The following is a 13386-nucleotide window of genomic DNA, read 5'->3' on the forward strand; positions in this document are numbered from 1 at the left end:
GACTAAAGGTAAGAAAGAAGGTTCTAAGGGTTTTTTTTTTTTTTTTTTTTGCAAAACATTCAAGTGGGGCCTGTTTACTTAAAGCAATAGGGCACTAATTTATGTTTCCTGCACGATTCTGTCTGTGTCTGACTCCCGGATAGAGTCCACATGACTGTGATCCAATACCAAGACATTAAAACGTTGGTGATGATCCTTTCTCTGAGTGAGAAAAGCCATGTGTTTGGCTGAGAACAAAAAGCAAGTGCAGTGTTTCGAAGCTCAGAGCCTGCCAGAAACCGCGGTGCCCGCCGGTCATACTGAGAATGCAGGAGGCTTCTGGCAGCTGGCCTACCACCACCCTGCTCCCAAGCCTCTCTACCACTCGGAGGCACCGTATTAAATGTCAAAGGTCTGAGGGGTTGGGTTTCCCACAGTGGGCTGCAAAGGATGGGTGCCAGGTTTTAGTGATCTCCACCAGCATCTTGAGCCTCTGCTGCCCTCTGCTACACGATGTATCTATCCTCTGGTATCAAGAATATATATGTTTAAAAAAAACATGCAGTAATTTGTTGTCAGGTTTGATTGAAAATGTCTTGTGTTTGCTTACGGTTGCACATGGAGCGTTTAGGATGTCACCCTTAGTGGAACTGATGAAACTTTAGAGAATATACAGAAATTTAAAGGTGTAGTATCATGTAAAATTGACTTTTTTAAGCTTTACATTATGTTATAATGTTATTCCCTCATCAAAAACACATCTGGAGTGTTGCCTTGATTCTTTTATGCATGTTTGAGAAATCTTTTAACCCCTCATGCCAACCATTCAGCTGTGCAAAAAGGCCTGGCTGGACCGAGCTTCACACAGAGCAATCCTCCCTTGCGACTCCTCCACTCAGCTCCTACAGACTAGCCTGAAGCAATTAGCAAACACCTGGGGGAACTGTACATCTGTACAGTTACGAGCTTCTTCTCAATGAAACAATGGTACAAATGTTGTTAACGGGTTAATAGAGGAGCCATGTTGTGATGACTTCCTGGAAGCAGAGTTTCAGAAAACAGCTGGAGGTTTTAAAGAGACAGAGGCCCAATTTGAAGTCATTAAAGTTAATAAAGTAATATTTGATATACACAGCATTTTTATAACAACTGACAGTAACATAGTTACTTGATTGTACTATAAAATGCCAGAAAAATACACAATACTGCCCCTTTAAGAAGATAATGTACACATTTGTAGAGTTATCATACAAAATAGAACCAAACAGAATTTTGCAAAGTGGAAAGATAATAATTTATGATTTTGTGAATGTGAAAATCCAGGTGTGCATTTGGATTTTCCCCCCATTACTTTGACACCAATGAATAATGTTCAGTGCAACTAGTTGAATATAATATAATAGAACAGAATAGAATAGAATAGAATAGAATAGAATAGAATAAAGACTAGAAATAGAATAGTAAGGGGGAAATTCAAGCATAACAGCAAATGAATCACACAAAAAGTTCTTAAAATATTAAAAACAATATACAAAAAACAAGATTAACATTAATGATACTAATATATTGTTCAAGAACAGAAAATACTGTGCATTTATTAGAAATATGTATATCAGACTCACAATCCAAGAGATGCAACTGAGCAACTGAGTCGGATCAACAAAATGCACATGTGTAGCGTTCAAAATTCAACTGATTGGTAAATTAAACCCACCTGTGTTGTAGTTTATATTTATTATTGTTATATCTGTGATGTGAAGGTCCTTTTCTGAGTTTTGTCAGAGAGCATTTTTATAGACCAAGGGTGAAAACCAGACGGCTGAGGGATACAACTGTGGACATCGACAGTGTCTAAACTGAGAAACCAGGCAAGGAGAGTGTTAATTATAGAAGCAGCTTGAAACCACAGCAAAAATGTGGAGGAAGGTGCTTCTGGTCAGATGAGACCAAAATGGAAATTTTTGACAAAAATCCAAAGCACTATGCGTAGAAAAAAAAAAGGAACAAAACAAAGAAAAAAACTAAAACTGCACCACCTTTGTAAAATATTCTGATGTTGGTAGGGTTGTGTTGTGTGGAGATGCTTTTCTCCTGCTCAGAGTTGACAGGAATTTGAACGGAGCTAAACTCGGTCCAAACCTGGAAGAGAATCTGTTAAGACTTGAGCCTGGTGACAGTGTTTACTTTCCATCAGGATCCAAACGCTAACCCGCAAACATCCAGCCGCAACTGCTACAGAACAGTTCAAGCGGAGTTCAGAGTCCAGGTTTGATTTTAATTGAGAATCTGTGGAAAGGTTTAACAGGTTAGACACACCGATGCTGTTCATCCATCCAGCCTGACTGAAGCTTTGGAAAATGCAATAGACAAAAACATCAGCCCCTAGCAGGTCTGTAAAGGATCAAATTGTTGTCTTGATACCATTTTATGTAATATATTGATCACATTGGAAGTTTGGTCTCTCATAGACCAATAAACTTTAAGTTTGTAAATTACACTCCACACTGGAACTGGAAGATATTTTGATTATCCAAAATAAAACAACTATTTATGATGTGATTGATTGCTTAGTCTCTAGATGTGCAAAGCTGGAAGAAACACAAAGAATTGCAGGTGTGTTTTGCGGTTGCAGAGGGATTATCCTGTGGTGTCGGGATGTGGGGGGTGGGGAGTAGGGGTGGCTGAATGCAAGTGCATTCTGCAAGCTTCAGAATTTTATTTGTAAAATAAATCACATTCCTTCCACTTCAAAAGCAATTTTGTGTGTGGGTGTGTGTGTGTGTGTGTGTGCGTGTGTGTTGGTTTATTATATAAAAATGAAATTTAAGTTTGCAGTTTTATACTACACATGCAAGCAGACTTAAAGACCAATTTCTGATGTTTTTATTCTCATTTTGCATTGTGTTTTTATTTTTAGCTCTCTGGGAGCAAACGTTTTCCCGACGTCTCCTTTTACAACTTACAGCGTGAAGTCATAATCACTTTCATTTCTCATAATTATTCTTGGCATGTCAGAAGTAGACAAATTTTGACCTTTGGTTTTTTTTTCCCCTTTTATTCTTGTTTCGTTGTCATGTGAATTTTCACTTTAGCTCCTTTGGCGAGGATCAAAGAATCCAAATCGAGACGAGATAAGGCATATCAATTTGGTGTTTCACTCATACTGGCATTCTTCCTTTTTCAGGTTGTGCTTTGAGTTTTAAGCTTGTTTTTTCTAAACCCGTGCACATTTATTCTCTCGCCAATCAATGAGATGAAATGACAGACGACGGTTCAATGACTCTACATAATGCAAAAAATTAAAATAAAAATGAAAGCAAATAATTTTAAAAAGGGGAAGCAACACACAGTAAAGGTCTTTGAGCCATGGCAGCTGCATAGACATATTTTAAATGATTTCTAAATTTGTGTTGTGCATGCAAATAATTTGCTGTTTCATGGAGATTTTTAAAAGCTTGCATCGTGATTTTCTCAGTTCGTGACTAAGTGGATGAAAGTGGGAACAAAACTACAAATGACCAGACATGCCATGCGATTCTAATAGCTTTACCGATAAAGCGTTTTAAAATAAGCAAAGGTCCCCAAAGTGCTGTGCATGTGAGAACGATAAAATGAAACAAAAAACACATTAAAAATGGAGCCGACCTCGTCCAAATGTCCCAAAAGCCTCAGCAAGTAAATATATTTTAAGATTTTTAAACTCAAAAGTAGAAACAAGTCTCTTTGACATGCAGAGCAGATCATTTAACAACTTCGGAGCAACTACAGTGAAAGTTTACGTTTGGTTTAAGGCGCATTAAGGACCCGATGGAGCAGGAAGAGCAGTGAAAGATTCTAACAGCAAATTAAAGAACTTCAGAAAGGATCCTGAAATGTGAGCCTCTAGATGACATTTGTTGTGAGCTGGTACTGTATAAATAAAACTGAATAGAATAAAATTTAGAAAATACGGATGCACCCATATGAAAATGTGAGCCGATATCAATATCCGACATTGATATCGGATATTGATATTAATATCAATATTGGATTTTAATATTGGATATTGATATCGGATATGAATATTTATTATTCATTATAAAATATTCATTCGATAATGAATATTCAATATTCATTATCGAATATTCATTATTCGATAATGAATATTTATCGATATTATATAAATTTTCTCCCTTTTTAACACCTTGAAAAAAAAACAACCAAAATACCGACGTCACCACTGCTTCTTGCTTCAGTTAAACTTCCCACAATCCTTTGCTGCGTCACCATCACTGTCAAATGACCAAACAAACACCACATGACAAGCCTCCACCTCTCCACCTCCACAGAAACAAATGGCCACAAGATGAAGATAAATGTCGGTTGATATTATCGGGCCAGGTTTATGTATTGACCTGATACCAATATGAGTTTGATATTAATCTGTTTTTATATTAAAAATAGATTAATATCAGCCGTTACCAACGTTAGCATCCACATAACGTGCATCCCTAGTAACAACGGCATGGATTTCTGTTTCAAAACATAAAAAATTTCAAAATATAAAATAGTATGTCATTCAGCAAGTGACATGAGGATCACTTGCTGAGAGACCCTGATGTGAGATTAAATTACCTTTTCTTATCTAAAACTTTGTGTTATTTCAGTCATCTTGTGGAGAATGAACTTAAATAAAATGTAAAACCCTTTCTCTTTAGTTTCTTAGAAGATTTTACAAGTACAACATAAAGATAAATATTAATACAGAACATTTTTGTGCCCCTGAGCTTTCAGTACGTTTGCATTATTGTGTCTGTTGTCTCCCTTGTTCTCCCAGATGCTCTGTGGGGTTTTGGTCAAGTCAATCCAGTCTAACCAGTCAAGCTCGGTGGTGTCTTTGGGAAACGGTTGCCTGTTCCTGTTGGGAGATGAAAACAACAAACAAACAAAAAACCCATCACCTTAAAGCAGAGGGAAACATGAAGCGCTCTAAAAACTCCTGGATGCGGCGACTTTTACCAGATAAAAACAAAAACAGTGGATCACCACCAGGAGATGACATAGTTCCTCAAATCATCACCTGACTGTGGAAACTTCATGCTGCACCTCAAGCAACTTGGATTCTGTTCCTCTTCATTCTTCCCCCAGGCTTCGAGGACTTCCAAAACTTTCCAAATCAAGTATAAAATTTACAGAAGTGGACTGTGCTTCACAATTCTCTCACATCTACTGCTGATGTTGTTTGTCCTGTTGGTTGTGTACGTTTTCTACCACACTTTTTCCTTCCACTCAATATCCCATTATTATGCCTGCATGCTTCACTCTGTGACTTTTGCAGGTTATCAGTGACTGGGTGAAAACAAGACAGCACATTACATAGTAAGTACAAGGAAAAAAAAAACAAAAAACGTGCAGCTCAAAGACAGGAGTGCAAGTTAATATAATTAATTAATTAATTTGAGAGCTAAGACTGTAAACAAGCTGGAGAGAGAGAGAGAGAAAACTGGCAGGAGAATGGGATGAGAATGAAGGATTAAATGCGATGGAGCCAGAGTACGGGTACAACATGCTATAGATGGCTGAACCACAGGATGGGACTGAAAATCTAATTCTAAACTTCAAGATCTTTATCTTTGAGATGTCAAGTCTCGGTTGTTTTAAGCTGCCTTGGGGTTTAATTTATTGACTCTAGTTTTGTTAATATTTTATTATTATTATTCCATCAGACCATCAGTTCCCAAAACCACACAATAAAATTAAATCTTGTAAAAGCGCACGTGGAGTCAGTGCGACCCCACCAGACCACGCACAGGGTAAACGCCTGTGGTACCAAATGGAGCCCGTCTCTTACGACTGACCCTGGGAGGGTTAAGTGCAACATCTCACTGTCCCACCAATGATATGGGCCAGATCTCAATGTTCATACTTGACCCCCCCAAAAAATCTGATTTGGGCCTCATTTGCCCTGCGATGGACTTGCATCCTGTCCATTGTGTTCCTTGGACATGGAGAAGGGTTGGATGGATGGATGGAACCTATTTGTTGTTCTGCTAACTGCATTTGAGACCGAAGTTTAAGCTGCTGCTTTTGGTTAGCGCTACACCTTTCAAAACGTACAAATATTAGAACAACAGATGGTAAAATACAAAAACATGTCAAATGTAGTTGGTTTGAGCCTCATATGATGAGACCAGCAATGGTTAGACAAAACTACGTTCCTTTTGTCGAAATCTTATGCAAGTGGAGATGAGAGCTTGTGATAAGCCAGGAGTTGTAGCTAAAGCACATCATTTTAAATCTGCAGGTCAAAAGATGTAGAGGGCAACTAAATACGATTTTCTATTTACAATGAAAAACAACCAAACTGTCATAACTGACTCTGCCACAAGGGGCAGTGGAGAACATTTCTGCCCTTCTGGCAGAATATCTAAAGGATATCAAACAGAAAATAGAGTTATATTGTCATGTACTTGGTTAAAAAAACTTCCTCAAATCTGACAACAACCACATGTAGAAAAAGAGTCTAGAACATTGAAACTGATTTGTCAACAGAAACGGGCCAAATATGAAGACAAGGGGTGGAATTTCAGAAACAGCAAAGAATTTATTGCTTCCTAATGGAGAAGCAGTCAAGGTTCTATATGATAGAGTAGCAGATGTGCAGAAAAGAGTAACACAAGTAAAACTTTTTCCCTTCTAAGCAGATGGTGGGGAAACTCAGGGGCACTCGTAAAATTCTACAGAATCATTATTTGGCTTATTTTCTCGCAGAAGCTCAGGGTCAGTACAGCAGGTTTTACAAAAGGAAGTCCTGCAATTTCCCCCCCTTTTGCCATTCTATGCAAAATTTGAGCACTTTCAGTACAAATCACTTAATTTTATCTGAAAAGTTAATGGGTATGACATGGTTTGTTCACCAGTAGCTGCATTTCCATTAACCAATGTGTGCAAATCTTTTTCAATGTTCTGCTGATTTTGAAAAAACACAACTTTGAAAATGTGTTAGTTCCACTAAACGCAGTTAAAATCGCACATGAATACATCTGTCCATGCGATAAATCATTTAAAAACATGGCGCACCATGATCCTCCTATCATTTCCCGTCGTCTTCTTTGTCGTTTCTGTTTTTAACATCCAGTCGTTAATCACAAGATCACAAGACTCGCATGTGTTGCAAAAAAAAACTGGTGTGAAATAAATGTTTCCGTTGTGGTTTTGCGAAACACCTTTGTTTATATATATCTGAAAAACCACCCGATCGTAGCGCAAAGATGTGAGGTTTTTTCTAATCCCCATTAAGCTAATTGATTTTCAGAATTCCAATTTTCCCAGTTATCTGGTCAGTGGAAGCGCAGCTGGTAAGAAGCAAAAATTAATTGAAGATAACGGTAACAGCTTGGCGTGAAGTAGAGGAACCTATTGACAAAAGAACAAATTGACCCAAAAAAATCACGTCTACAGCTAATAGCTCCAAGACTCTGAAACAGTCTTTCGCAGTGTTGTGGTACTCGAGATCGGTCTTGGTCTCGAGTCCGGTCTTAAGACCGTTTTCTGATGGTCTCGGTCTCGTCTCGGACTCGACCGCATTTGGTCTCGGTCTTGTCTCGGTCTCGGGCGCTGGTGACTCGGCATTTTATTTCAAGACCAGTCGAGACCGCAACTGTGAAAATATCACTAAACGTACAGCATACTGTCCAGTTTATTTGTTAACATCTTTGTTTTCAGCTGATGCAAATGCACCGATTAAAATCCAAGCAACTACATGTTTCTGTTACTCCCCCCTCCTGCTCCCCTCCCCACCCTTCACTCACGCGCGGCGCTACTCCCTCCTCCCTCCTCCCCCTTCCCACCTTTCACTCGCACGCGGCGCTCCAGGACATGCGCAGTGGTTTTCTCTCAGCGGCAGAAAATGTTTGTCTAATCGTCAGTAATATAATAGCGCTGCATAAATAGTAAGAAATCCGATGGCCACAGCTAACTCAGCAGCGCTTCGCTTTCACAGACGATGGGGACAACGTCTAACTATTTTCGTCACTTAGAAAAGTAGCTCAAAGAAGGTAAGCTCCGTTAACGTGATGTTAGCAAAGCTAGCTGCAGAGACACATAAGTATTGTAATGAAAAAAAGTCACTCACTGTCTGAGTTATTGTGCGGAGATGTTGACTGTCTTGTCGCATATATAGGACAACGCTATGTCCAAAAGTCTGCAATATAGTGATGTGACATTCAGAAACAGTCAATTCTTCTCCACGGCTCTTTACTTATAGATAGGACTGGAGTGTCACTCACTGAGAGCCGTTGTTCTATCAGATTACCATACACTGTCAGAATAGCATACATGCAGTGAGTACCATGCCTGCGCATGCGCATTAAGAAGTCCGACCGTCAGAGGAGTTGTCAGTTCACCACATGCAACAAGTTATGACGAAAATAAGTCATTAAATTGTTTTCAATGATAACTATATAGATATACATGTGTTGTCATGGTTTCAAAGTGTATTTAAAGCAGGTCTGGCTGCAGCTGAAGTAAGCTACAACACACGCCCGTGTAAAACTCACTTAACCGCTAAATCAGGACGCCATAAAACTGTTAATAACAAAGTGTATGACGATCTACGTCATGATTCTATGTTGCTAGCATACATGCAGTGAGTACCATGCCAACGCATGCGCCTTAAGAAGTTCGACCGTCAGTGGAGTTGTCAGTTGCTGACAACTCCACTGTCAGCAACAAGTTATGACGAAAATAAGTCATTAAATTGTTTATAATATGACATAATATGATAACTAGATAGATATACATGCGTTGTCATGGTTTCAAAGTGTATTTAAAGCAGGTCTGGCTGCAGCTGGATGCCATACAACTGTTAATAACTGTTAATAATGATCTACGTCATGATTCTATGTTGCTGATTAAATAAAATCATATGGTAATGACAGCGTATGCATGTCTGAGCTAAACGTTCGACTATCTGACAACGTATGCTGATCCGACAGAACACCGTGAGTTTGTGCTAAGCATATGACGATCTGACCTGACAGAACACCCGTTCTTTGTTCTTGTAATGCTCTGTGTGCACTGCATCATTATTTTATTTAATTATGTACGTTGATATTTAAATTAACAAATAACTAAAACACAAGAAAGAAAGGGCATGCACTCTTTGATTGTTTTTGTTCAAAGTGGCAGCTGTAATGTCTGCCATGGTGTCAGACTACCTGGCTTCATGTACTGGGATAGAGAGTGAAAACAGACACGATGAGCGCCTTCTGTTTGGTTACTTCTTGCTTGTTGCTCCTTGGTCAGTGTTGGTAGTTGAGCGTTATTTACCGTCAGGGCATTGCCTCAATTGCTATGTTTAATGGTGCAGAGAGTGGTGGTTTCTTACATGAGCAATATGGGCAAATGCCCAGGGTGTTATGTTTTTAGGGATGGCACGAGACCATCACACATTTTAGCACAGAAATGGAATATTTAATATTGGTAAAATGTATTAAGTATTTAATATCTAGGTGTTTTTTATGGGAATATGGATTTTTCAGATTATTTTGAGAAGCAATTTCGATCATATTTTACATTTTATTGTATCATGTAGCGTGGACCGCTGGTCTTGGTCTTGACTCGGTCTCGACTTTCATCGGTCTTGGTCTTGACTTGGTCTCGGACCCTAAAAGTCTTGGTCTTGTCTCGGTCTCGATACACTCTGGTCTTGGTCTTGTCTTGGTCTCGGGTTAGGTGGTCTTGAACACAACACTGGTCTTTCGGCTTCTGACCGCACGCCAACAAACAGTAACCGATTGTTATTAAAAATCCAGCCTGTCAATGAATTCCTCAAGATCATTCTTCAGCACAACAAGCGTTGTTTCAGAGGGAGTGGCTCAACTTTTAAACACACTCAGACCAAAACACTGAGATACAGAGAATGGGAGGCAGACACACGGAGCAATCTACCCATCATCGTGACCTTTACACCGAGTGTCTCACACCATGTTTTGCTGTCACACTCCTCATCCTCCTCTTCGCCTCTTCTCCTTTCTGTGTGCATGACCCACCCCTGCTACATTTCACTGCCTCGACTCCCACTGAATGGAAAACAGCTGGGTCGGGGACTGCCCAGAGCACATCATGCCCAATCCTTCAATGAATTCCCATCTACCTCTCCCCTCTCCTCCTCTATCCAGTGAGCTCCCCTGCTCCTCGTTTAAGGTGGGGCCGCGCAGCTGAAACAAAAGAAAAACAGCCTGCATGAGAACATGCTCCTCACCCACATATGGTACTCTCTTCCTCTCCTTGTTTCTGTGAATTCGTTTCCCAACCCTACTCCCATGGTGATGTTCTGGTGTTATGGCTGGTTCCAGTTTTGACAGGGTGAAAAATGCGGAGATATACTGCAGCTGAGCTGCCGTGGCCAAGAATGCGTCGGGTAACGAGTCCAAGTTGTTTCTTTGTCCCGATAGCCGACCGACCTAGTTCACCTGCTTTGGACGATGATGTGGCATTGTAAAAAAAAAAAAAAGAAAAAAGAAAGAGATAAAAAGGTTTTGGGTTTGGCAAGAAAAGCATTTGAAGATGGTTGAGTGTAAGGATGTAGAGCATGTTGGATGATGTGGAAGGAAATTCTGAAGGATTTCTTTTGCCTCCATAACAATAAGGAAGGAATGCAATGGTAACTTTTTTTGTTGTTTTTTTTGTATGGGCAATTTGGTTTGGCAAGGATGTGGACAAAATGAGTGCAGGCTTGTTTTTTTCTGACGTGTACAGAACATTCATGTGTTTTAACTGAAAGGCTGTTTGGAAATGTTATGGTTTCTTATCTGAACATGCAAAATCAACTTTTTCTTTTTTTTATCTTTATATCATGTTTTAATGCCATTCATTTATCAAAAACAGGGAGTACTGTTTTGTTTCTTGCACATCTCACAGCTCCTCTAGACTAGCAGCAGCAGCAATTAGAAAACCTCTGTTGGAGCTGCGAGTCTGCCGAACTCGTCATACGAACTAGTTCTCAGTTAAACGTTTCTAAAAACGGCTATAAACAGCACAATGAGAAGCAGGGTTTTGCAATGAATTGTTGAAAAGAGCACCAGCTTCTTAAAGAGACAGTAACCCAATTTCAAGGTGTCAAAGTCAAGTTATTTTTCATACATAATAATTTGAAATATGTCATTTTCAAGTTATAGAAATAGAAATATGGCATTTTCACAACAACTGAAAGTAACATAGTGACTTCATTGCGCTAGAAGATGGCTGAAAAATACATAATACCTCCTCTTTAAATACATTTTTATTGCTTGTAGGAAATTATGATTTTATTCTCTACTGTGAAGTGCAGTGTATCAATGTGCTGCTTGTTAAAGACATTTTATCTCTACTGACTCACTGGTAAAATAAGTGCTTGATGTTAAATAAACAAAGTTGAATAAAGCTAACCAAACCATTGCAGCCATATGTGAAAACAGAAAGCCCCCGCCTCCGTTGTTAAATAATGAACTAACTTTGACTAACCAAAGTCTGAGCCTCAGTGTCACAAACCACACCAATTCACTAATTCGGGTAGATCTGATGCTGCTGGTTGAAAGTGGTTTACCACTCATGGTGAAGCAGCAGCTTACCACAAAGTCACCCATTTATCTCAGGTACAACAATGCCACTCTGACTCATACCGCAACTCGACCTTTTTTTAGAATTGCTACAACAAGGCAACCTGCCACAATTTGCCACTGCTGCTGGTTAATGTCATAAATAAAGCATTACAATAGGCTTTTGTTCCACTTCCTGTCAAAATGCCAGCCACTTAGAGGCAACTCCGCAGCCTCTAAATGAAACCATGAAGGCAGTGAGCGTAAACCTCATGCAGGGACTCTCCAGCTGAGCTCTGATCATGACATCTCTTTCACACATCGGTCGTAATTCAATACATTGTTAGAAGTCTCACTGAGCTACTGGAGGCAGAGCTTGCTGTGTAAGCATTGCTGCAAATATGGCCTCTTTTTTTGTTTCGATGAGGCAAAACGATCTTGGGAAATTTAGGAACATTTCTTGCTTCACTGTCTTGTTTGTAACAGTCATCTGGATAGTAGCTGTTTCTTTTTTATTTACTTTGTGTCATCTAGGGAGAAGTTACATTGAAAACCAAAATTAACTAGTAAAAGTTAATAGATTCAGACACACAAGTAGTCCGTCTACCTGGACCAGCAAACACATGCGAGAGAGATAGCAGCTTGTCTAAAGGGAAGTCAATTCTGAGTGACGCAGTTTCATCTCGAGCAATGTCGCACGGTTTTGCAATTGCAAAAATATTGATTCGTACTTGGGGAATGGTGAAGGAGGTGTGAGAAAGGGGTCAGGAGAAGCAGGAGGAGGAAGTGTTGCTTCAGCCGCACCAGAGGCCAGGATGACGAATTTGGGTGTATGTCGTGGGTGAAGCGTGTGTTTTGGTGTCTGTGCCAGTGCAACTTCCTGCCTGCCGATTGACTAACATGCGGGCACCTACTCTGACGAATCCACCCATCCTGTTTCTTTCAGCTAAAGCACAGCGTTGGTGTCTGGTGATACTGTTACTGTGTCAAGCAACGGCATGCAAATAAAGAACTGAAAACAGAAGTGATTAAAGTAGGCACTCATGCCCCCTTCCTCATGTTGCATGATTCCCTTCGGTTCTAGAACAGTGTCTACATCATTTTCTCTTCTTTTAAATGAGTTGTTTGCAAAGTGATTTTCTCTACACCCTAATTTTAAATGTGAAGGTTTAGTGGGACATCTCTCTCTTTCTCCCCATGCGGTGAATATTTTTGAAGAACACCTGACGAATTGGTAAAAAAAACTTACAAGTCATTCAATTTAGTTCCATATTTATAGAGAAAACTGCACAGGCTTTGCGGCAGACCAGCATTTTAGCATTTTCACATAAACGGTAGCCACCAACATTTGAACATTTTACAGTTCACTGTTCCATCAATATTCCCAAAATTGATAAAAAAATGTCAAAACCGCAAACCTACAAACACAAGAACATTTATTAGAAAAGCAGCCAAGAGGCCGATGGTAACTCTGGAGGAACTGCAGAGATCCGCTGCTCAGGTGAATAAATCTGTTTTGACAGGACAAATATTTGTCAAGAAAAATTGAATTAGCAAATAAATTGCGCCTAAAAAATGTGTAGTTCTTGATCTTATGTCAACATCTGGCTAACACAAATTTCCCCGACAGTTGGTGTTTTAAGAATGCACAAAATTACTGAAGATTTCTCGGTGAATCTTCTGCACCAAAGTGTTCTGAGTGAACAAGAAACGCTTACTTAGAACCAATCAGAAACGTTGTGGTACAAACTTTACATATTTATCGCAGAGCAGCTTGGCAACCAGGCATGCTGGGACGAAGCCACTTGGTCTCGGTGGAGAAGATGTGACGGAAAGGCTGGCAGGACGA

The sequence above is a fragment of the Poecilia mexicana genome, unplaced genomic scaffold (genome assembly GCF_051168715.1).
Source record: "Poecilia mexicana isolate PSO_F unplaced genomic scaffold, ASM5116871v1 scaffold_13, whole genome shotgun sequence".
Classification (NCBI taxonomy): Eukaryota; Metazoa; Chordata; class Actinopteri; order Cyprinodontiformes; family Poeciliidae; genus Poecilia; species Poecilia mexicana.